This window comes from Sorex fumeus, unplaced genomic scaffold (genome assembly GCF_029834395.1).
Source record: "Sorex fumeus unplaced genomic scaffold, SorFum_2.1 ptg000122l, whole genome shotgun sequence".
Lineage (NCBI taxonomy): Eukaryota > Metazoa > Chordata > Mammalia > Eulipotyphla > Soricidae > Sorex > Sorex fumeus.
The window spans coordinates 63,277,469-63,302,351 of NW_026606179.1; positions in this window are offsets into that span (position 1 = coordinate 63,277,469).

Here is a 24,883-nt window from a genome sequence, read left to right on the forward strand (position 1 = left end):
TCTTTCATGCCACCAACCTGAGCTCAATGCCCAGCACCACATGTGTCTCCGAGCATGGAGCAGCACCTGACTTCTTAGGTGTGGCACAAACCCACCACTCACCTCCCCAAAACAGGAAACGTGGCCAGGCTCCCAGCTGGACCTGGAAAGCAGGGCAAACTGTGGCATGAGCCAGAGAGAAAAAGATTTCTGCAGAAGAAGGTCAGGGTTGCAGGGAGCAGACAGGATGGAGACTGCTGGGTCTGGAGAGGGCTGGTAGTGACCACTTGTGGCAGGCAGTGGGATGAGAATGTCACAAGAATGGACACATAGGAAACAGCCAGCAGGGACCCAGGAATCCTCCAGCAACAAACTGTCAGCAGCCCCCAAGCACCATCGCCTGTGGTTTAGAAACAAAAGTTAAAAATAGAGATTTTCAGGGTTGGAGCGGTAGTACTGTAGGAAGGGCATTTGCCTTGCAGGGTCCTGACCAGGATTTGATCCCCAGCACCCTCCTCAGTCCCCCAAGCCCTCCAGGAATGATCCCTGAGCACAGAGCCAAGAGTCAGCCCTGAGCACCACTGCGTACAGCCTAAACAAGTAACAACAGGAAAAAAAACTAGATTCTCATGTAGGCAACGCTGACTTTTACCTCCTACCCCCTTCCTGTCTCTGACCCGCTCTGCAAGAGCCTCCCAAAAAGAAAAAAAAAAGTTGGCTAAAAAGACTCCCTGTTCAGGATGCAACTGTGTTCAAAAACACACGTCCTACTATCGTTCAGCCCCCATCAAGAGGACCTTTGCCTACTCCCAAGACCCTCTACCCAGAAAGACCTTCCAGTCCCGAGTCTCACACCTCTTGCATATAGCCTTGCATACAGTCAAGTGAGTTTGATCCCCAGCATCCCCCAGAGTCCCCCAGGAGTGATTCCTCAGTGCAGAGCCAAGGGGAAGCCCTGAGCATCACTGGGTACGTCCAAAAGCAAACAGAAAACCCCAAATATATCAAGTCTCCTGCTGTCTCTCCAGAAACACAGGCTGTTGACAGGCACAGGACCAGGTGACCCAGTGGCCACCGGCAGCACCTCAACCGGGGGGCTCCCTGGGGAGTTCCAAAGCTAGGGGATGTTGGCAAGACAGCCACACACAGCGGCACTTGCTCTCCCCTCCCACAGAGCCAGACCTGAAGACAGATGGCCCTCACCAACCCAAATGCTCAGCCCGTGCATCCTCTGTCTCAGCTGGTTGAACTGTGACCAGAAATGGACACACACTTGCATGGGTTGGGGCTACACCCCTGCAAGGAAGTCATGGTCAAAAGAGGGGCGGTGAGCTGCTCTCTGAGTTCAAAGGGGGCCCGGAGGAGCCCACTGCGGGCGGGGTGTCCACCCAGTACAGTCAGACCCAGAAGCCCCTTGCTTTCACCGTGAGGACCATGTCAGGAGGCCATGCCCCACCCAGCCTTGTGCCTCTGCAGCAGCTCCCAACACCGACAGGGAAACACACCAGGCACCCTTGGTCCAGAGTGAGTCACAGGGAGCTGTGGAGCCCAGACAGCCGCTCTCCTCCTCCGCTGCTCTCAGGAACAGCACAGCACCCACCTGGGACTGGTCCCGCCCGGCCAGTGACAGCACACAGGGCGGCGTCACATGCATGGCGTCCACACTGCTGATGCAGCCCCTAGGGGCCCCAGAGCACTGAACAAGGAGCCCACACAGCTGAGCAGGTGCCAGAACGACCCCACATCCCTGGACTCTGCGTGGGAAGCCCACGATCTACAAACTGAAATTTTTAGCTTGCTTTTTGGCCCACACCAAGCATTGTTCAGGGCTTATAGCTGGTTCTGAGTTCAGGGATCACTCCTGGGGATGTTTGAAGTTCTATGTGATGCAGGGGATCAAACTAGGATCAGCCACATGCAAAGTAAATGCCTTAACCCCTATACTATCTCTCCACCCCCCTCCCCAGTTTTCGCCTGTGGGCCACACTCAGCGTTTGTCAGGGCTTCTCCTGGTAGGCTTGTAAGACCATAGGGGGTATCAGGGACTAAATCTGGGAAAGCCCTGCTGCACTATCACTCTGTGCCCTCCCCATTTTTAATTAAAAATAAAGTTAACAGCCAAGCATTGGGGATCGGAGAAGAGTGCAGCAAGTTCGGTGCTTGCCTTGCACACAGCCAACCCAGGTTCAATACCCAGCACCTAAAAGGGTCTCCTGAGTTCATCAGGGAGTGATTCCTGAGCACAGAGGCAGGAGTTACCCCTGAGTGACTTTTTTGGGGGTGACCCAAAAACAAAACAAATCAAAACAAAAACAAAAACAGCCAAGTATATCATAGAGAATCAAGTGGATTTTTTCTTTTTGGGTCATACCCAGCAATGCACAGGGGTTACTCCTGGCTCATGCACTCAGGAATCACTCCTGGCGGTGCTCAGGGGACCATACGGGATGCTGGGAATCAAACCCGGGTCGGCCGCGTGCAAGGCAAATGCCCTCCCCACTGTTCTATCGCTCCAGTCCCCCAAGTGGATTTTAATCCCTCACAGCAGAAGGTTGGCTCAGCATCTGAAACTCAGGCAAGGTACAGCAAAGTTGGGTGATCCACACAGTAGATGAGAAGCCTCTAACAGTAGGAGACACCACCAAGAAACACTCCAACGGAAACCTGTGCTAGCAGGCACACCAGGGAGCAGATGGGCAGCACTGGAGATGCCAGGCAGGACAAGAAGGTCGGGAGAAGTCAAAGGGATTGCGGTGGGGGGCCTTCATCTGTGGGTAGCAGATAACATCCAGGTAGAAGCAAGACACGCTATAAAATCACCAACCAGGTCCAGAGGAGTCGCACAACACTCAGGGCCACAAGCACCAATGCCCACTGTGCCACCAGGCTGCTCAGCACCACTGGGAGTAGCCTGGGCACCCTTGGGTGTGTCCCACTCTGCCTGAAAACAAAGCCACCACCCATAACAGCACATTCCGTGTTCAGGGCACAAGGCTGGTGATAGGCAGTCTGTGGGTCCGGGGAGCGTGCCAGAGGGTTTCCTGGAAGCAGAGGATAAGCACCTCATCTCTGCCACCACTTGATGGGCCCAGTGACATCTGTGACCAGAGCCACGAGTGTAGTCCGTAACATGCTACAGCCAGCAGGCAACAGAGAGCGAGGGCTGCCCAGCACGATGGGCATGCAGCCAGCCACAGCAAGGGCCACACCCAGCACTGCGTCAGCCCGTGGAAGGGGGGAAGCTGGGGGGGTTGTGGGTATGGCTGAGTAGGAGGAGCCCGTCTGTGGTTCTTATAGCAACGTCCCCCCACCTCCCAGCACCACCACGAGTGGCTCTACACCAGAAAAGGCCCCACAACAGCAGGTCTCGGTATCGACTTAAAAAAGGTTCTGCTGTGCCTCCGAGTACAGGGGTTACGGTGCTGCCTTGCAGAGTCTGCCCCAGCCCAGTCCATCCCCAGCACCTTCAAACCCTAAACCTCCCACACCCATCTTTTCACATAAACAATCTAATGAGAGCATCCAACCTGTCCCTGAACCGATGAGCAGCACTCATCAGTCTGAGAAGCCGCAGACCTGAAGCATGCCGCCCGCAAGACCCACAGGTCACCCCTGAAGGAGGTGCAGAGACCGGGGAAAGGCCACACCCTCCAACTCGGCAGGCTGAGCCAACAAGCCAGACCCCTGCAGGCCGCTCAACCGTCTGACATGTCAATTCTAGAACCTCTAACTGGCTAAAGACGTCTGGCATGCCTGAGACAGTCCGATGCCCCAGCACTGAAGGGGAAAGAAAAGATAGAATTTCTAAGGAAATATGGAACATCTAAAGAACCAGAAGAACCAACAATAGAAGGAAAAGTCGCCATGATCGTGTACCCACCCCAGGAGGGGCAGGGAAGAAAGCGCAGGGCCTCGGGCATGAGGCACCCACTGTCCCACACTGAGCACTACCACATGCATTCTGACCAGGTGTGTGTGTTCCTCAGTCAGCACAACGGAAGAAGGGGGGAGGAGCAGTCTTTAAATCCAGCCCGGGCGCAGCAGGAGAGCCCTGCATGGGGGAGGTCCTGGGCTTGGTTACCAACATTAAGGAGCTGGGAGGAATCAGTGGGACAGAGCTGAGAGAGAAAACAACCTCCACAAGAACTGAACTTTGGACAGATATAAAGACAAGAGAAAGAGTTCACGGGGGATGAAGAGACAGCACAGAGGGTAGGGCGTTTGCCTTGCACGTGGCTGACCCGGGTTCGATTACCAGCATCCCATATGGTCCCCTGAGTACTGCCAGGAGTAACTCCTGAGTGCAGAGCCAGGAGTAACCCCTGTGCATCGCCAGGTGTGACCCAAAAAGCAAAAAAAAAAAAAAAAAAAAGAGTTCAGGTACATGAAGTCCTAGAAAATGTGACCACCCTACAGTGACAGAATGTACACGAGGAATAAGACGGGCACAATGACAGAGGGACCATGAAACTGGAGAGCAGGGGGACATGCACCATTCACCTGACGTGGGGTAGACTGAGGCCTAAGTTAGTCAACTGCACACTTAGTGTTGCGTCAGTAACCTCCAAAGAAAGCTGTCTGAAATGCCAGCGTCCAGGAATCAGATATCACACTTTTTTTTTCTCTTTTTGCTTCTTGGGTCACACCGGCGATGCACAGGGGTTACTCCTGGCTCTGCACTCTGGAATTACTCCTGGCGGTGCTCAGGGGACCATATGGGATGCTGGGAATCGAACCCAGGTCGGCCACGTGCAAGGCAAATGCCCTGCCCGCTGTGCTATCGCTCCAGCCCCAGGGGTCACACTCTTAACAAAGTAAAACAAAACACAACTGCAGTCCTGAGAGGCTAAGAGAATCCCAATTCTTGTCAGAAAACCAGAAGGTAACACACATGAGCTAGGGCAAAGGTCACTGCCCTGCACACCACCCTCACCCTTAGAACAACACAGCACAGAGCGTGAGCTGCTGACCAAGGTAAGGTCAGCCACGGAGTCAAAGGAGACCGAGCAAGTGGCAGGCCCAGGGCAGAGAGCCATGGACTTCGTGTGTCCAGACCAGTGTGTGTATGGCAGAGAGCCCAACGTGCAGGTCCAAGCACTGCAGACAGGAGGTCCAGCTTCTATCCCTGGCACCAGTTCCCGGCCACCATAGGGATCGCCCCCAAGCCCTGAGTCAGGATTAACAGTCCCTAAGCACTGCCAGGTACAGCCCAAACACCAAAACCAACACATGGAACAGCTGCACTGAAGCTGGTTGTACCAGAAGCGGACACAGCCCCCAGCAAAGCAAGAGAACCAGCCTCCCTAAGCACCAATGTTCTCTTTAACCAAACCACATCCAGGCTGGAAACGGTAGCACTTTCCGGCCCCAGGCTCTGACCGCTGCTTGGCCACCTCCTGGTCCAGCCCTGTTTTACCACCTCCCAATCCAATCCTGTCAGTCACCCCATCCAGCCCTGGACAGGAGTCAGCCCCTTGCCACCTCCCACCATCAAGAGTGCAGTGAGCCCCAGGAAGAGCTGAGGTGAGGCTCCCTGGATGCAGGCAACACCCACAGATGACAAGGCAGGGACACTGGCCAGCTCTGCACCGACAAGGCTAACCTCCAGAGCCTCTAGGACACTGTCCACACAACACTGGCAACACTGAGAGACGCAACTATGCCATGCAGGACAAGTGTTTTCTTGGTTTCTCACACATCCACCAGTGCTTGTAACTACTCCTGACTTGGTGCTCAAGGGTCACTCAGTGCTCAGGGAACCATGTGGTGGTCCCAGTTAGGCTCAGACAAGGACATGGGTCTCCATCACGCAAAGCCCGCACTCATCCAGCTGACCATCTCGCTCTTCTCTTTTTTTTTTAAACCCCTTAACTCAATTATCTTTTTAGCCACAACCCACAGTGCTCAGGGGCTAACCCTAATGCTGCTTGAAAGACTGTGTATGGGATAGCCAGTTTGCAAGGCAGATGTCTCACCTCCTTACTATCTGACACTTATCTTATTTGGGCCACACCCAGCAATGCTCAGGGCTAATTCGGGGGGGGGGGAGAGACACTCTTGGTAGATTTGGGGGACCACATGGGGTGCCACGTATCAAATCCAGGTCTGCCACATGCAAGGCAAGCACCATCCCCTCTGTTGACGGAACTGAAACAGCCCCGTCTCTCACTGACAGGGATAAGCCGGCCCATACTGACAGGCGAGTCTGCACATTAAAAGTTGAGGGCTAGCTCAGGTCCCTGCGAACACAGGGGACACCCACTGTAAGTGCTCCCAACCGAAAAGGAGAGTGGTGACTGCAAGCATGCAGGTGCTGCCCTGAGTCCAGGCTCAGGGCCAAATCAGATCTTCCCTGTGCCACGGTCTGATGAGCCACACCACCCTGAGACACGCCAAAGGCAGTGTGTGCATGTGTGTGCCGGGTCTGAGCACAAAACTGGGTGCCCCGTGAGGGACGGCCAGCTCCTGAGCTGAGGCGATGTTTCTGCGACAGAACACCTCACCGCTGCACCCCACTAAACCGCTCAGCCTCAGCCTCCCCACGAGGGCACCAGCACGGGGGGGGGAGGGGGGCAGAGAACCTAACGGGTGTCATTTCACAAGACAGCCAACACAAGGAACAGCAGAGGGAGATGAACCCACAAGGATGAAGGAGTCCACAAGATGGAGAGGGCTCACTAGGGCCTGCTGACCAGGAAGGCCAAGAGTCTCTTGCCCGCCCACAGAGCAGGGAAGCCCAAGCTGGGGTGAAGCCAGAGCTTCCCCTTCAGAGCAGCTGTGGCTGTGGAGACAGTGCAGATCATCAGGAACTGGTGACAAGGGGGGAAATGCAGGAAACGGCGCTGGCCTGAGGGGACAGTGCGAAGTGGGGAAGGAAGTGGCTGGTGCCAGCTAATGTCCAAAGTGCTCTGTGAAGCCCAGGGAGTCCACAGAAGACAGAGCCGACACTCTCCTGGAAAGTACTGGCCTGCCTAGAGCAGCAAGGAATGAAGAGACAATTCGGGTTCCTTGGCTCAGAGACACATCACATTCCAGGGGCTTGCCCAGCTGCTTCCCAACCACACCTTGCCTGCCCAGAACCCCGAGAGCAGGCAGGCAGGCAGGCAGGCAGCACAGCTTGTCAGGTACTGCTCCAGCACGGGCCCTACAGTGCACTGTGGAGCTTGCGGTGGGAAATATTCCAGAGCCCAGAATCCAGGGAAACCAGTTCAGAAGAATGCCAGGCGGGGCGTGGGAGCACAGACAGGTCAGCACGTGGGAGTCCCAGGTTGCCTTCCCTGGCACCACTGGCCTCTTGAGTCCCGCCAGGAGAGATCCAGACACTGCGGGGTGTGGCTCCCCACTGTGGTGCAGAAAGGCCGGCCTCTGCACTCCAGCACCTTCCCGACTACCTCCACGAGGACAGGACCCCTGACCACGGCTCCCCACACAATGCGAAGGACAGCAACTAGCCCCTCTGCATCAGGGTATACCAGTGGGCACAGTGTGGGGTGGCGCCCCCAACACCACAGCCCGGGAAAGCCAGGCTGGGCAGAGGAAGCTGCGAGGAGCCCAGAGCAGTCGGCCCATGACGACGTGGGCAGGAAGAGACCAGCTCTGCTACCCAGGGAGCATTCGGCGCCCCCTGCCCCCCCCACCACCACTCTTCTCTCCTGCCTCAGGCAGTACTGGGCAAAGGCTCCCAAGAAGGGGACAGGCACAAGGCTGGTTCTTCAGAGCCCGGCTTGGGAGAGCAACAGCACTGGGGCTTGGGAGCAGGCCTAGCATGTGGAAGGTGCAGGCAGGGTCCCAGCACCAAGTAGTCCCCTGAGCACTGTACAGAGCTGGCCCTGACACAACCAGGTGTGGCTCAGAGACAGCGAGAGAAAGGGAGCAAGCGCGCACAAGTGCCTGGCTCCCGATGCTCTTCACCACCTATTACTCAGGTCGCGCCAACCAAGCTTAGACAAGTCCTTTAGAACTGATCTCATAGCCGTCAGCGATTGGTACACTGGAATTGTTGTTCTGGATTTGTGGGTTACACTCCCAGTACTGAGATGACTCCTGGATTTGTGCTCGGGATCACTGCTGGCGCGCCTGACACCACACCGTGTAGGTTGCCGGGCATCGAACCTGGATCAGGTATGTGCAAAGCAAATGCCCTACCTGCTGGATGACCTCTCCAGGCCTTATTAGAAGTGTTTGACAGAATGTCGCTCTCCAGAGTCTGCTACCAACTCCAGCACAATAGGTTCAAATTTGCTGATCTATATGGTACACAAAAATCTGACTTAACAGAGATGCAGCTCAGCATGAGAAGGGTCAGGGGACACCATGTATGTTCGAATATCTGGAGCAGGAAGTCCGTGAGCTCTGTCGAGCCTCCTCCCAGCACGGGCAGGGCCGTCCCTGCCCTGGCCCCAGCCTGCTGGACAGAGGGTGGCAAGGAAGGAGGCGGCAGCAGGGAACTCCCAATAATCCACAACACTTCTAGACAAGGCTGGAGGGAGGGAGGGAGGGAGGGAGGGAAAGAGAAGGGAGGTTAGGGGAGGGATGAGGGAAACAGGGAAGGAAGAGAAGGGGGGGAGGGGAGGGGAGGAGGGAGGAAGGGTCAAGAACAAAGGCACCCAGCACCTGAGCTGGGGAGAGAAGCCCGCTCCTTCCAGTCTCCACAGCCAGCACGGTGGGAAGAAGGAAAGGCCGGTGCCCCCGACACCACGAGGCTGCTAAGGGAAGCTGAGCCGTTATCAAGGCAGTAACCTGGCACTTGAGTAGCACTACCACACTAGACTGTTTCTATAGCAACCAAGAAGAAAATATAAAGCAACCGGTTTTACATGAAAATCATTCTCCATTACAATGTAGCTGCAGCCAGGAAACGCATTCTGATTAAAAAAAAAAGAGGTAGATGGTATCAATAGCATTAATGCTAATTATTTATACACCATCCTCACAAGTAACCGTTTTCCCTTGGATTCTAAAACAAGCCTCCACTGTTCACACCCCACGTCTGACAGCTGTTCCATGTACACGACACGCCATGTGAAACAGTGCTGCGGCTCCGGAGCGGCACAGGCCCTGCCCCACGAGAGCGAGTCAATGACCGAGGCCAGACCTAGCCGCGCATCAGAGCCCTGCTCCGCGCTGACACGCACGGCCAACCAGAACCAGCAGAGAGGGAAGTGCCTTCTCACACCAGACCAAATGACAAGCTCCGTCAGGGACCTTGACATCACCTCAGACACTGTCCACTGTCTTCCACCCCCAACCCTGTCCTGTCACTGGGCTCGGCTCAGGGTAAAGATGGTGCCGCTGCCCGGACACAGCTGTGGAGGAGCTGTGGCTCAGAAACAGCCCCAAGGCCCAGGTCAGCCCCATATCTGGCCCTCACTGCCAAGGCGGTGGCCGTAGCGGCAGCAGCAAGAACAGCCAACAGTCACAGGACCAGGAGCTTGGGGCTCAGTGGCGGGTACCGCCCCACAACTCCACACAACCCCAGCACTGCGATGCCCACCAAGGGAAGGGGGACCAGAAGGGCCAGGCCGCCCCTCGGTCTGGAAAGTCACAGCGCCTGCCCCTACCCGAGGCCCCGAGACCAGCCAGTAAGCAGACAGTCCACTATGGCAGCCCCAGAGACTTTTTGCCTGCCTGGGGGTGACTGGGTCTCCCCAAGAAGGGGACCTGGCCGGCTCCCTAGGCAATCACGAGCCCTGCCGGCCCTCCTCCAGAGGGTCAGACTCCAGCCCCGTCGCCATCACAGTGTAGCGTTCTCAGAGAAGGACACAGACAGGGCACAGACCTCTGCAGGCACCAACAGGCCCCACCACTCCACAGCTGATTCTAGAAGGCTCACCAGTGTGCGCTTCTCTCAAAGGTCAGAACAGCTCTGCTCTGGGCACAGGGCCACCTCCATGGGCTCACACAGTGCAAGACTCAAATGTTTTCCAACGGTCAGGTGACCTCAAGGGGCTCAGCAGGACTGGCATGTGAGAGGCCTGGGTTCAAACCCTGGCACTGCCTGCTTCCCCAAGCCCCAACAGGATGATCCCTAAACACAGAACCCAGAATAAGCCCTGAGGACCAAGGGGTGTGGACAAACCCAAAACAAAGCAAAAAGGCAAGGCCCCCACACTTAAAGGGTGGTCATCACTCGGATTCTTAAGGTAGACTGCCACAAAGACAACAAACCAGAGCCACAGCAGGTCAGCAAGCTGACAGACGTATTTCTGGGTAACCTCACTCTAAACGCACTTCTGATTCCTTCCTCCCCAAGCCACTCTACCAACAAATCTGGCCTCAGAGAAGCCGGGCACAGACTCTGACCCCAGCACACACAGCACACCTGCCCACGTGCATCCTCGCACAGGGGGCCCTTCTGAGGTCTGGAGCACAGGGACCAGGTAGGGGTGGGGGTACTCTGCTTCAAGCACACCCCACATACAGCCCGGGAGGGATGGGCAAAGTGCCACCCTGGGCACAGACGACAGGATGCCGAAGGTGGACTTTGCCCCAGTACTGCCAGGTGGCTGGGAAAATCCCTGCACCACAGGATCCAAGCAGCACCTCCGTGATCCTCGCACTGAGCCACAGGTCCTAGGCACGTGTGGGAGGGCCCTCAGAACAGTAGTCACTTCTACCTGAGCAAGCAGATGCAAGCAGTATGAAGCATGAGACTATTTCACAAGGTATTTTTTTTTCAGCCACACCAAGCAGCAGCCAGGGTTACTCCTGGCTCTGTGCTCAGAAATTACTCCTGGACAGCTCAGGGTCCATATGGGGTACCAACGATAGAACCCAGGTCAGTAGTGTACAAGGCAAGTACTCAACCTGCTGACTATCTCTTCAGCCCCTATGTAACAATATTTTCATACCAAACATGCACATGGAAAGAAAAGACTAGGAGATGACCCAAATCAGTCATTCATGGAGCCAAGTCCGTATGATGCAAACACAGACCCACAAGACCATCCACAGCGATCCGTGCACAAAAGTCAAACACTTCTAACATCAGACACCTAGCTCATAGGAAATGCCAGTGTTTCCAGAACAGATTTTCTTTTTGGCACCACACACTCAGCTGGGGGGTCACTCCTGGTAATGTTTAGGAAATCAGGTGATGCCAGGAACTGAACCCAGGGCCCCACACATGCAAGGCAAGTGCTTTATCACTGAGCCACACCCCCAGTTCCCAAGAACATTTTACAACTGAGAGCAAGTTTACTTGAAGCCACGTGGTGCAAGGGATGGAACCTGAGGGCCCCACATGCCTTGAGCCATCTCTACATTCCCAAAATCACTGTCACTGTCTTCCTGTTCTTCATCGATTCGCTCAAGTGGGCCCAGTAACATTGTGAGATTTGTTGTTACTGTGTTTGGCATATCAAATACGTCACGGGTAGCTTGCCGTGTTCTCTGAGAGGGGCAAAATCAACTATTATAAATATTTGAAAAGTGGGACAAAGAGAGAGAGAGAGAGAGAGAGAGACAGAGAGACAGAGAGAGCGCGAGAGCGAGTGCACAACAGGTAAGGAAGGCACTGACCTGGCGTGCAATTCAACCTGATTTGACTATGACATCACATCTGTTCCTCCACCCACACACCACTGGGGTGGAGGGGGTCACTGCTGAGCACTGCCCAGAGCAAAAAAAGTACTTCTGGTGGCTTCAAAGAGGACAGAGAAGGGAGACTTCAGGAAAGTGATGGAGGGTTGACAGTCTGATGTCTGGGTGATAAATTAGCACGTTAAGTATGAAATAATACAGAAATGGTTATAAATCACATTCTCTCAGTAAAATCAAGCACTCCAGGGCCAGGGAGAACGCCAGATCCAACAACAGAAGTGTTTTTTTATAAAGTCCTTTGAGGGAGAGGGGGACAGAGAAAGAGAAGGAGAGGGGAGAGAGGGAAAGAGGGAGAGGGGGAGAGGGAGGGGAGGGAAGGGAGGGAAAGGGGGGAAGAGAGCGAGGGTGGGGGGATAGCAAATAGGGCACTTGCCTCATACACAGCTGAATGGTTCAATTCCTCACATCCCATACGGCCCCCTGAACCTCACCAGAATGACCCCTGGGCACTGCCGGGTGTGGTCCAAACACACACACACACACACACACACACACACACACACACACTCACTCTTCCTTAAACTAGGTATTAGATGATAGGGGATTAGTGTTTATCAGAATTCAGTAAAAGAGCAACGACAATGCAGAAGCCTGTACGAGGTGGCCGGGCTGAAGTTTCTGTGATCCTGTAATTTGTTTTTAAACACCTCAACCAAATCAACGCAGTCATCAGGATGAAGAAATGCTCGCTGCTGCATCTGGTGACTGTTACAGCAGTTCATTTCTTAGTCACTCTCTACTGCTCTGCACTTTTATTAAAAATACCATGATGGGCTAGGAAGACAGCACTGGAGTAAGGAACACATGCTGAAGGCCTGCATTTCCTCCCAAACCAGGAAGGCCCCTGAGTATTGCTGAGTGTGGACTAACCCCCCGAAAAATGTTTCAGGTGCTCTCAATACAAGGGCCAGAGAGATCAACGAGGTAAAGTGCTGGTCTTACATGCATTGTCCCCTGTTCAATTCCTGGTACTGCACAGGGTCCCCCAAGCACTGCCAGGATGAGCTCTAAACACCACTGGGTGCAGGCCGAAAACCAGACAATAAAATATAGAGCGACTAGTATTGATGCTGTGAAAAAAGACGGGCAGTTCCTCTAAAAGCCAAGCACAAAATCATCATATGACTCAGCAATCCTACTTCTGGGTCTTCACCCAGAAGTAAAAGCAGAAACTTGGCCAGATGCTGACATCCAGTCCACAGCTGCTCACGCACAACAAAGGAGGCAGGACATCCCCAAGTCCTGCAGCTTCAAGGAAAAAAGTGAGCTACACGCAAAGGATGGACCACAGTCAGCCTTAGAGAAACAGGGCTGAGAGATAGCACAGAAGTAAGGCACAGTACTATCAAATCAGGAAGATCCAGTCTGATCACACCACAAAGGGTCCCTCAATCCTGATCCTTGAGCATTGCCAGGGTAGAGTAAGGCAAAATGGGGGGGTGGGGGGGGAGCAGGCAGACCAAAGGAGGGGGGCCCCAGTTGTTTTGTGGTGACAGAAAATGAACCCAGGACCTTACAAAGGCAAAGCAAGTATACTCAAGGATGTTAAATCACATCCGAAGGTGAAAGAGGTCTCATAGGGCTGGGAGATCAGTGGGTTGTGTGACCTTTTGGAACAAGCCAGATCCCAGACCAACCTTAGCCTCAAGGCACCATGCAGGTAGACAGACAACCTCCCCCGAAACTCTGGACCCTGATTTTATATCCAGGGTCTGGCACATGGAATGACATGACCAGCAGATGAGCCAAACAAGACTGAATTTCTTGTCAAGTTCTTTCAGACCATCTGACAAGACATCCCACTACAAACATCTCAGGGAGAAGAAGGCGACTCTCCAATCCGCTGCCCTGATGAGCCACATTTGGTTCTCAAAGGGACAGTCCCCAAGTAGCCTCCAGATAGGTTCTTACCCCAGTGGCCCCCTGCCTTTGGGGGTGGGACAAAAGTACATACCACATCCTCACATTACGCAGTCTGCTCTCACAAACAGCCCTTAGTCCCCCAAACAGAACCTCGAAGAAAGACTCAAGTCTCGTCACCCCGTTCCTTGAGGCAGGCCAAGACTGAGGGCAAAGGAAACCATGCCTGACAGAGCAGGACTGGACAGCTGCCAGCCCACCCGGCAGATCCTTGTGGGGGCTAGAGGGAGAGAACCCCGTGCACAACGTCTGGGCTCAGGTTAAGTGGCCTCAGAACTGCACCACTACAAGAAAACTCATCATAAAACACATCCGCCTCTTGAATAAAACAAATGTGACCCAATAAAAAAAAAAACTCACTACTCAGAAATGACATTTAATAAAACTGAAGGCTATTTAAAGCAGACTTAAAAAAATCTACTTCCCTAGATTAATCAGCACTTAATATTTGCTCTTGTATAAATTCCGTTCATAGATTTATTTTTGTGTTTAATATTTGAGGTTTTAGGGCCACACCCAGCAGATCTCAGGGGACCACACTGGGTGCTGGGACTCGTGGTCAATGCAGCCACCGGCATGCAAAGCAACTGCCTTTCCTCCTGTACTGTCTCTCCAGCCCTAGAAGTTTACTTGGTTTTTGTTTTGGGACCACACCCCGGCTACGCTCAGCGATGATCCTGGCTCTACACTCAAGAGTCACTCAGGCGACCCTATGGGTGCCAGAAATCGGACCTAGGACGGCTATGTTCAAGTCAAGTGCCCTCTCTACTGTACTCTCTCTCCAGCATTAAGGTTTTTGTACTGTCGTGTAATGCAGAGGTGTGGACAGCTGCAGCTGCACGCACAGGTGGGCCAGGGAGCCCACGGTCTCACTGGACCATCAGCATACACTGCAGGTTCAGCTCATATGCGCCCAGACAGCTGGACACGCACACGCACCAGGCCCTCTGAGCTCCCTCCTTGGCTCCTGAAGAACTCCCTTAGGAGGTGCTCAGGGACGGAGAACCTCAGGCCTCCACATGTGAAGCATTACTTTGGCCCTTTAAGCCATCACCTCAGCTTCTCTTTTTCTTTCCTCGGGTTTTCTCTCAGTAAGACTTTTTTTAGGGCTTAGGTTTTTTCTTTTGGGGACACACCCAGCAGGGCTCAGGAGCTGTTCCTCAGTTGGGGTTCCAGTGCTCCCAAGTAGTGAGGTGTCAGGGCTGACCCCAGTCTCCTGCAGGAAAAGCCTGCTCTCAGCCAGCTGACTTATCTCCTGGTCCTCTCGACAGGGTGTTTTGGCTTCTGATGCCACACCCCGCTGTGGTCAGGGATTGTTCCTGGTGGGGCTCCAGAGACCATGCAGTACCAAGGATCAAATTAGCTGTGTCCAAGATAGCAAGATAAGGGCCTTATTAACCCAAGAACTATATTCCCACCCTCCCCCCCCCACCCTTGCCATCAGGTTTTGCTGGTGCTCCCAACATAAAGTGAGTACCACCTAGATCTTGTTGAGGAACAACTTCCTGCTGGAGAAAGCAACATGAAACGTGAAAAGAGGGGCTGGAGCAATAGCGCAGCGCGTGGGGCGTTTGCTTTGCATGCGGCTGACCCGGGTTCGATTCCCCAGCTTCCCATATGGTCCCTGAGCACCACCACGAGAAATTCCTGAGTGAAAAGCCAGGAAAGAAGCTGCAGAGAGAGTTCCAGCCTCTCTTTCCAGGTTCGATCCCCAATACCACATATAGTGCATACCCGCCAGGAGTAATCACGAAGCACAGAGGAAGGAATAAGCCCTGAGCACTGCCAGGGTTGGTCCGAGCCCTCCCCCCACAAGTAACTAATAAACCTGATGACCAAATTAAATATTTTCAGAAGTAAAAATTAAGAGTTCAGGAAATAAGACACAGAACATTTACAAAGCAAGTTTCAAGTGAAGGAGTGGCTGGTAACGGGCACCAGTATGAGACCCCAGTATGGCACTTGTACCTTATAGGGCCCTGGGTTCTACCTCCAGCATGACCAAAAAAAAAAAAAAGGAAAGAAAACCCTGTATCAAATAAGAAGATGTGGGCCAGGAATCAGGCCTTGCTCAGAATAAACACCTGGTGCAGCTCACTGTTTGCTACAAACCCCCTTTCCTCGACACACCCATCCTTCTAACCATCCCTGAGCAGTCTAAAGTCTAAAGTCAGTTTCCAGCAGGCCAGAGAGACAGTGCAAGGGTTAAGGCACTTGGCAAACCCGGGTTTTCATACCTGGCACCTCACAGGGTCCCCTGAACACTCCAGGAGTGATCCCTGGCAAAGCAGGTATACCCCGCCCCCACAAAAAAATAGTAACAACAACAAAAATAACAATAAAGGCAGAGCAGAAGACACAGCAGGCCCTGCAGGAAGCAGGAAATCACCTGCTTCAACCACTTCCACAACAGCTGAAGGCATTCAAGAAGGGCTGACTAGGTGAGGAGCAGACACTACGGCTCTGTATTTGGAAGCCCAGGTCTGAGCCCTGGATCACTCAGATTGGGTGTGGACACAACTAAGCAATGAGCCAGGAGTCCTCTGAGCCCCAGCTGGTGTGGTCCAAACCCCTGCCTGGAAAAACTAAAGCTTTCCTGTATAGGACCCTAGAAGCTGCCAGAGACTCATCTGCTGCACCTTCCATTCCACATGGTAGAGTACTATACACTTCACGTCAGTGCACACCTCACACATCACACACGTCAGTACATACCTCACAGTCAGTGCACACCTCACAAGTCAGCACACATCTTACACTACGTCAGTACAAACATCACAGGCTAAGTATACACTCCACACATGTTAGTACACTCCTCCACACCTCAAATGTCAGCACACACCTTACACACATCAGTTCAAATGTTAATTCACACCTCACACATGCCAGTGCACGCCTCACACTTCAGTGCATAACTCACAAATCAGTGTACACCCCACGAACATCCGCACACACCCCACACAACGTGAGCCTTCAAACAAGCAAGGACAGAGCTGGGCCAACATAGCTAAAGGCAAAGGCAGCCAAGCAGTGGGGAGCCCTGGGTTCAAGTCCAGGGTCTGAGGGCACAGACACAGCCCCCTGCATCACCCAAGGGCCTGGAGCAGAACCCTGGGGCTCAGTGACTTTCACATGCCCCGATTCACTGAGCTCAGCTCCAAAGGTCGCTGGACAAGGAGGGAGAACCACCAGCTTCGCGGGTGCTAGGCCTTCAGAGTGTCCTGCTCTCCACAGGCCCTCTCACCTGGCACCCCAACTCAGGGAAGAACAGACTGGAGGGGCCTGCGGTGTCTGAGGACGTAAACAACCTTCACTTCCTCATGTGACAGGACAAAGATCTTTCAGAGTGTGGGGGCTGGGGAGGGGACTAAGCAGAACTGTGAGGCGTTCCAGGAACAGTAAACCCCAAGAGGCCAGGGATGAGACTCACTGCGGAGCAGAAACCAGAGGGCACACAATCCCCTAGTCCAATCCCCGGCAAAGCACACACGCAAGTGCAGCACACATTAGTACATACCACACATGTCAGTATATGCCTGTGTGCAAAACTTACAGCAGTCTGCAACATAAACAGTGTACGCCCCACGTATATCAGTGCACACCCCACGTATCAGTGCACACCTGTGTGCAACATGTCAGCATATACCTGTGTGCACACACACACCCACACACACCCAACATGCCTTAGTATATAGTCACACAAAGGATCTTTCTTATTTGCTTAGCCCCTGTGAAGTTCAGGCTGTCAAAACCCTTAGCACCTGCCCCTGCCATCTCTTTCATGTTTTCAAAGGGGATGCCCAGGAGACAGGCAAGCCAGGAACCAAACCCAGTCAGGCCTCAGGCTGAGAAGATGGCAGAGCAGGTGGGAGTGCCAGACTCCATCCAAGCTCTGCAGAGGAAACCAGGTTTTGATTTCCAGCACTGCATAATCCCCAGCAGTCGCCCCTAAGCACGGCCGAGTATATCCCCAAAAGCAAAAAGCAGTGCCTTGCCCACGAAAGACATGCATTCTACCAAGGAGCCCACCCTATGCCCATTTCCTTCTGGTCTGACTTAGTGTGGTGGTTGTTACACCCAACACCCAGCAGTGCTGGGGGGGGAGGGGAGTCCCAGATGGGTGCTCAAGGAATCATTCCTGGCAGTGGTCGTGGGGCCGCGCAGTCTCAAAAGGAAACCAAAGCCTTCACACATGTAAGCCAAGTCTACCCCTGAGCTCTGTCAATGCCTCCCACCCCAGCCACGTTCGTCTGGAATTAAATGTGATTCATGCCTGACAGAAAACAGTGCCTCAGAGGAGAAAGTGCCCCAACCAGAGTCCCAGAATCTAATGGCCTGAGATGTTCCAACTATGCCCACACAAACCAAACGCCAGCATTCTTGGTGTCCCCATGCATAACCACAGCACTATGATAGATAAGCCAGTAAAAAGAGGTCTGGCCTGGCCAGAGGTGGTCTCCCTCCCAACATGGCCTGTGATGCTGTAGATGGAACAAGGAAGCAGAGGCCACCCCGCCCTGTGCTCACACTAGCTGGTGAGAGTGGGGCACCTGGCCCACAGCACATACAGCTTCAACCAAGAACCAGAATGACTCTGGCCAATTCTTCCCTTTCACCTGAGCCCTTTTTTCAAATCAGAACTTTTGAGATAGATCTTTCTTTCACCAGGGTATCAATTAGGTATCTGACAGTGGATGCCCTGCACGTATCAAACACACAGATACAAAACACGCCTAACTAATCCTGCATCTAAGTAAATACCACACTGTAAATTGGGGTGGGTTCCAAACTGTTTCCACCAGCATGTTGCTTGCTTCCCTGATACCCCACATCTCCTTATCTAAACTGAAAAAACAAACATCCTGGGTCAACAGCTCCCCCGCACCCTTGAGAAGCCAGGGAGATGGCTCGAAGGGCTGGAGCACTTGCTTCCTTTGTGCAAGAGCTCAGGTTCAACCCGACACTGCATGGTTCCGTAACAATCACCAGATATGACCCCACCCCCCAAAAAACCCTCACTGACAAGAACCAAACTAAAAGCCTGCTGATGTGAATTACTACCCATCACTGGCTCTAAGCTCTGCCTGTTCAGGGAGCAAGTCCTCTGCTGCCTGGCCCTCCCTCCAGGCCCAGCGCCACATAGGGTCCCTGGCGCACTGCCAGGAGGAAGCCCTGAGTAACACTGCGTGTGGCCCAAATATTTTTTTTAATTTAAAAAAAAAGAGTACTGAAGTTAGATGTAGAAAAACAAACACCACTTTTCTAGCTTACTCTAACATACAGAACACAGTTTAAAATAAACTTTGTCAAATCTTATAAGCCATCCATAAGAAAAAAATCCTGAGGAGCCAGAGATAGTACAGGGGTTAAGCACGTGTGTCGTGCATGCATGTGGCTGACTTCAGTTTGACCCCAGGAACCATGTGATCTCTGAGCGCCAAGTGCAGTGCCTTGGAGTGTCCTGGGTCACCCCCAGCACGCAGTGCCTGGGCAGTGTCAACATCCTCAGCCTTGCCCTGGGCCCAGTGGGTGAAGGGCTGCCAGGAGGGTCCCCCAGACCTAAGCATCTCAGGAAAGAGTTGGCTAGTTGGGGGAGGGGGAAAGGATGAGGGGGGGAGGAAGGGGAGGAGGAGGAGAAATCTTTGGGTTTTGGGTCATACCCAGTGGTACTTGACTGACTTCTGGCTCTGTCTTTGGAGGATCATGCACTATCTATCCAGGTCTGAAAAACAAAACATTTTGAGCCCCAAACCATTGTTAAACAGGGTGGAGCTTCTGCTTTGTAAGCTGGGACCCTGGATTTAATCATCGGAACTACATGGTCCTCTGAACCCCGAGAACCACCAGGAGCAGCCCCCATCACAGCCAGCGTGGTCCAGAAACAAACGAAGAAATGCCACCACTTTGAGAGAAACGCTCAAAGGCTAGAAGACAAGAGTTGCGTGCTGAAACACAGGGCCTGATGCCCTGCGGGGCTTGAGCACCACTGAGAGTGGCCACTGGAACCAAGTGCTGAATGTCAGGTATGTCAGGTGAGGCTGGCTGAGTGTAAGGATTGACTAGACCCACTGAGCACTGCTCGGGAGGGCAAAGAAAGAAAAAGGGCTGCAGAATAGGACAGTTGGACAGGTCCTTGCTTCGCACACAGCTGACCCAAGTTCAATTCCTGGCACCACATGTGGTCCTCTGAGTCCTGCCAGGAGTATGTCCTGAGCACTGCTGGGTGTGGCAGAAAGAGGAGCCAGGAGATACACATTTTGAATTTTAGCACAGTTCACAGAGGAAGTTCTAAGCTAAGAAACTCAACTTTCAGTTGGAGGGGATGAGAGAATATGGGGCATGCATATAACCCCAGCTAATACAGTCCCCTGAGCACAGACACCAGAACAATCTCCATTACTTCCAGGCGCAGCCCAAATTTAAAAAAATTATAATTTTTAAAAAAGCTAAAGAAACTTCAGATGGACTATTTACCTGCACAAAAGCAGCCCCAATTTTTTTTTTGCTTTTTGGGTCACACCTGGTTATGCACAGGGGTCACTCCTGGCTCTGCACTCAGGAATTACCCCTGGGGGTACTCAGGGGACCATATGGGATGCTGGGGATCGAACTTAGGTCGGCCGCGTGCAAGGCAAACGCCCTCCCCGCTGTGCTATCACTCCAGCCCGCAGCCCCAAGTTTTTAGGAGCAAATCATCCAAGTCTGACAAGGTCTACCCACCCCTGCCTTCATCGCCTCCTTAGGCAGCCCCCCCAGACCTGCAGGTTGTTCCCATGAGCTGGGTCCTTCCAGAGCTGTCTTAGCTGTTTCTCCTCTTGGTTCTGCTCTCACTTCCTGTTTCACAGGATGCAGGGCTGCACCGGCCAGGCCAGCTCCCTTCCCGCTGGAGGGCCTCCTCTGCCCCAGACCAGCTGACACAGCACAGCCAACTGACTTCATAGTCACAGGGTCCCCCCCCAAATTAGATGAACGTCTTTGGTCTTTCGGCTAGATAGAGGCAGGACACACATGCACACGCACACACACGCAAATACACACAAACACACACACACAATGAGAGCTAGAGAATTATGGCCAGGCTCACATGCTAGAGCAGAGCCTTGCACATGCAATGTTCTGGATTCAGTCCCCTGCACCACCCAGAGGGTGGCCTGGTGGTCTCTGAGCATCACTGGGTGTGGTCTCCACAGCTAATCAAAAAGTCCTTAAGCCAAACACCGTATCCAGTTTCCATTATTCTGGGGCCTTAGCAGCTAGGTCTGCAAAACGCCACAGGAATGAGTACAGAAAAGACACTTGTTAACAGAAGAGAAAAAGTATTTGCTACAGTTTAGATACAAAATAACTTCCAATAAAGTCTACTATTACCCCTTTACAAGTTCAATTTCAATTCCAGCCATTCTTAAAAGTCCCATCTTGAGGAACTGAAGAATTGCAGAGGGGGGGTGTGAATGTTAGTTAACCTTGACCCCTCCCCCCCAAAAAAGGGATAAGTGGTCGGAAATGCTTTCTGTTGAGAAAAAGCCAGCATTTTAGAAGAGTGGACAAGGTGCAGAGCAACTTCTTCGCAAATGGAAACAGGAGTGCCTACCGATTTTCAGAGTAATAAATAATTCACTGCCCAGATGCCAAGGGCAGGGCTGAAAACTGAAGTCTTGCCCTCAGCCAGGCAGAAAGGACAGGACTCAAGACAACATGACCCCCAACAATACCTCCAGCACAGCCTGGGGTGGGAGGGTGCCCCAAAAGGACTTTTCAGGGGTCATCAAGGAGACAACTTGCAGCCTTCTCAACACTGGAAAAAATCTTTGTCATACTAGATGCCAGCTTAGCTTTTCCAATGAAAACTCACTTAACTATTCAGACCCAGCTCAGGACTATGGGATTTCTGAAGCCATAAAATGGGACTTTGAATGCCTCCGCCCTGACAAATTCCTTTCACCCTTATGATCTACAGAGTTAGCACCACAGATATCTAGCTCCACTGTTATCAACACCAAGACCTCGTCTAGGGCTAGAGCAATAATAGCACAGCAAGTAGAGCGCTTGCCTTGCATGCAGCCAAAAACTAAGTTCAATCTCCAACAACCCAAAGGGTCCCCTGAGCCCCACCAGAAGTGATCCCTGAGCAGAGTCAGCAGTAAGTCCTAAGCACCACCAGTCATGCCCCACACCCCCACACCAAAAAACAAACAAGACTATTCTCCAAATAACACTCATGACTAGTTTGTTTCCAAAGCCAACTCTTAGGGTTTATTGTGGTTTTTGTTTTGTTTTTTGGCCACGCCCAACGATGTTCAGGTGTTGCTCCTGGCTCCGCACTCAGGAATTATTCCTGGTGGTACTTTGGGAACCTTATGGACTGCAGCGGATTGAACTCAGGTTAGCCTCGTGCAAGGCAAGAGCCCTATTCACTGTACTCTCTCTAGCCCCGCAGAACACACTTCTTGTCAATCACTTAATAGGTTTGTTCTTAAAAGTTGGAAAACAGGGCCGGAGAAATAGTACAGCAAGTAAGGCACTTACCTGACCCGCTGCCAACCCAAGTTCTATACCTGACACAGCATATGGTCCCACAGTGTAAGTTCCACCAAAAGTAACCTCTGAGCACAGAGCCAAGAGTAAGTCTTGAGCACTGCTGGGTGCCTCCTAAAACTAAATAATTAGTACAGGTGGGGCGCTTGCCTTGCACACAGCAGACCCGAGATCAACCTCCAGCACTACATATGGTCCCCCAAACCACCTCCGAAGTGATCTGAGTGCAGAGTTAGGAGTCAACCAAAAACCAGGGACTGAAGAGATAGAATAGTGAGTGGATAAGGCATCTGCCTTGCATGCTGCCAACCCGGCTTCAATTCCTGGCATGCATATATGATCTGAATAACACCAGGAGTGATCCTTGAGCAGTGCCAGGTGACCCCTCCAAAACAATGCTAAACCTGGGGAGTAAGAGGGGAAAGTTCAGAAGGTGAAGCACTTTGCATGCGGCAGACCCAGGGGTCATTCCCTAGCACATGAACCCAGAACCATCAGGAACAACCCAAGCACCAAGCTAGAAGTAGTCTCTGTCCACTGCCAGAGATGACCCCTAAAACAAAAATAAAAGACATGAGGAATAAGGAATGTTAAGGGTAATGTATCAATTCCAGTGAAATAAATCTGAAGTGAGATTACAGCCTCATCACAAGTTTCAAAGTCAATAAACTACAGTGCAGGAACTTCCGAGGGGCACCACTGTGGGGCCTGAGCTCTAACACAGCAGGGAGGGCTCTTTCCTAGTAGGTGGCCTACCCAAGATCGAACCCTCGAGTCCCATATGGTTCCCAGTGCTCACCAAGACTGATTTCTGAGTGCAGAGCCAGGAGTAAGTCCACAGCATTGCAGGGTGTGACCACCCAAGAAACAATAAAGTGGTCAGATGGATAGTCCAGTGGGTAGGGCACTTACCTTGTATGCAACCAGCCCAGGTTCAATCCCAGGTTCCCCATCCATATGGTCCTCAAGCACTGCTTACTCAAGAGTAATTCCTGAGTGTGGAGCCAGGAGCAACCCCTGAATTATGCCAGGTGGGGACCAAAAACAAAACCAACCAAAAGAAAAAAGAAGGATCCCACTGTAGTACCAGACCTGAATCAGGGTACACACAGAACAGGTGACTGAATGCACAGACAGCAGCCCAGACTCAGCCTAACCTTTAGGGCACAACACCTTGTTTCTTTGTTTCTGAGGGGGCCTGGGAAACCCACACCCAGTGGTGCTCAGGCGACCAAATACAATGCCAAGATGGAACTAGGGTTCCCTGCAACCAAGGCAGGCACCTCAACCCTCTGTACTATCTCTCGGGCCCCAGGAGCAGCACCCTAAAGGACACAAGAGTTAGGGGAACATCACGAAAACCGCTTCATAGAACACGTCCTCTTTACCCGCTAATCTTCCCTTTGAAGATTTTTCTGTCCAATTTGAAAATGATGCCACCAATGTTCTAGGCTGTAAAGGCCCACTTGAAAAGAAAGTAATAGGAGTCAAACAGATAAAAGCTCTTGATTTGGGACAGAGTTAGTACAGTGGGTAGGGCACTGCCTTACAAGCAACTAACAGGGTTTGATTCCCTACCATCTACATATATGGTCCCCAGAGCACTCCCAGGAGTGATCCCTAACCAGGGAGCCAGGAAGAAGCCATGAGTACTTGTGGGTGTGGCCCAAAAACCAGCAAGAAAAAGAATTTATACAACCTTAAACTAAAGGAAAAACTTCTGAGCTCTTCATCATTTGGTTTACAGTTATGTACATGGAGGCTGAAGAGAGAATACAGTGAGCTGGGCACTTCCTTGCACATGAACAACCCTGATCAAACCCTAGTACCCCATACGATCCCCTCAGCACCACCAGAAATGATGCAGAATGCAGACCCACAAGAAAGCCTTGCGCACCACTGGGTGTGGCCCCAAAACAAAAACAGAAAAGCTCATGATTCTAGACTGAAGAGCGGCTTGGGGGTCCAAGGATGCAGCTCAGCAGCAGAGCACTCCGCTTGATGGACTCTTGGTGTGCATGCTCACAGGGATACATATACACAAGCTGAATGAGTCTGTGGCAGGGCCCAGGGAATGGTACCATGCCTCCGTGCACTAACTGCAAGCACGTGGTATAGGAACCCCTAGTACCTGTCATGCATCCTGGCAACTGGAAGCTGTCTAAGTTGCTTATGGTCCCCAGTTCCCACACTTCCACCCCCCCCCCAAAAAAATTTGTGCTCGAACATTTCAAATTTTTTTAAGTTTGTCTGCTTTTAGTTTTGGGGTCACAGCGTGCAGTGCTTAGGAAACCAGGGTCTGAACTCAGCCTCCGCATGTTCTCACCCACTTTGAGCTATCTCCCTGGTTCCATGAAATGGCTTTCCTGTTTTAAGGCCACCCCAGATAGTGCTAAGGCTTTGCTTCTAGGACCACAGGGAGTGCAGGTCATTAAATGAAGGCACGTGTCTACACCTGCTGCATTATCGCTCCAGCCATCGTTAACAGCTTTAAACAACTCAACAAGAGGCCCGGTCCCCACCAGGAGTGACCCCTGAGCACCACCGGGTGTGGCTCAAATACAAAAGCAAGCAAGCAAGGAACAGCAAAGCCCACAGTTCAACAAATGGTTCTGTGTTGGTTTTTTGTAGGTTGGATGGTGGTTTTGGGGGTGCTGGGGACTACACTCTGAGCATCAGGTATACAAGGTATGCGCCCTACCACGACATCTCCCCAGTCCCCAACAAGCTTATTTTGAGCCAGTTCTGCAGTACTGCCATTCTAATTGTGTTCTGGTGAACCCAGAAGATGATCACCATCACACGAAGCTCACAGATCTTGCAGCAGGACAGCCGTGGACTCTTGAGT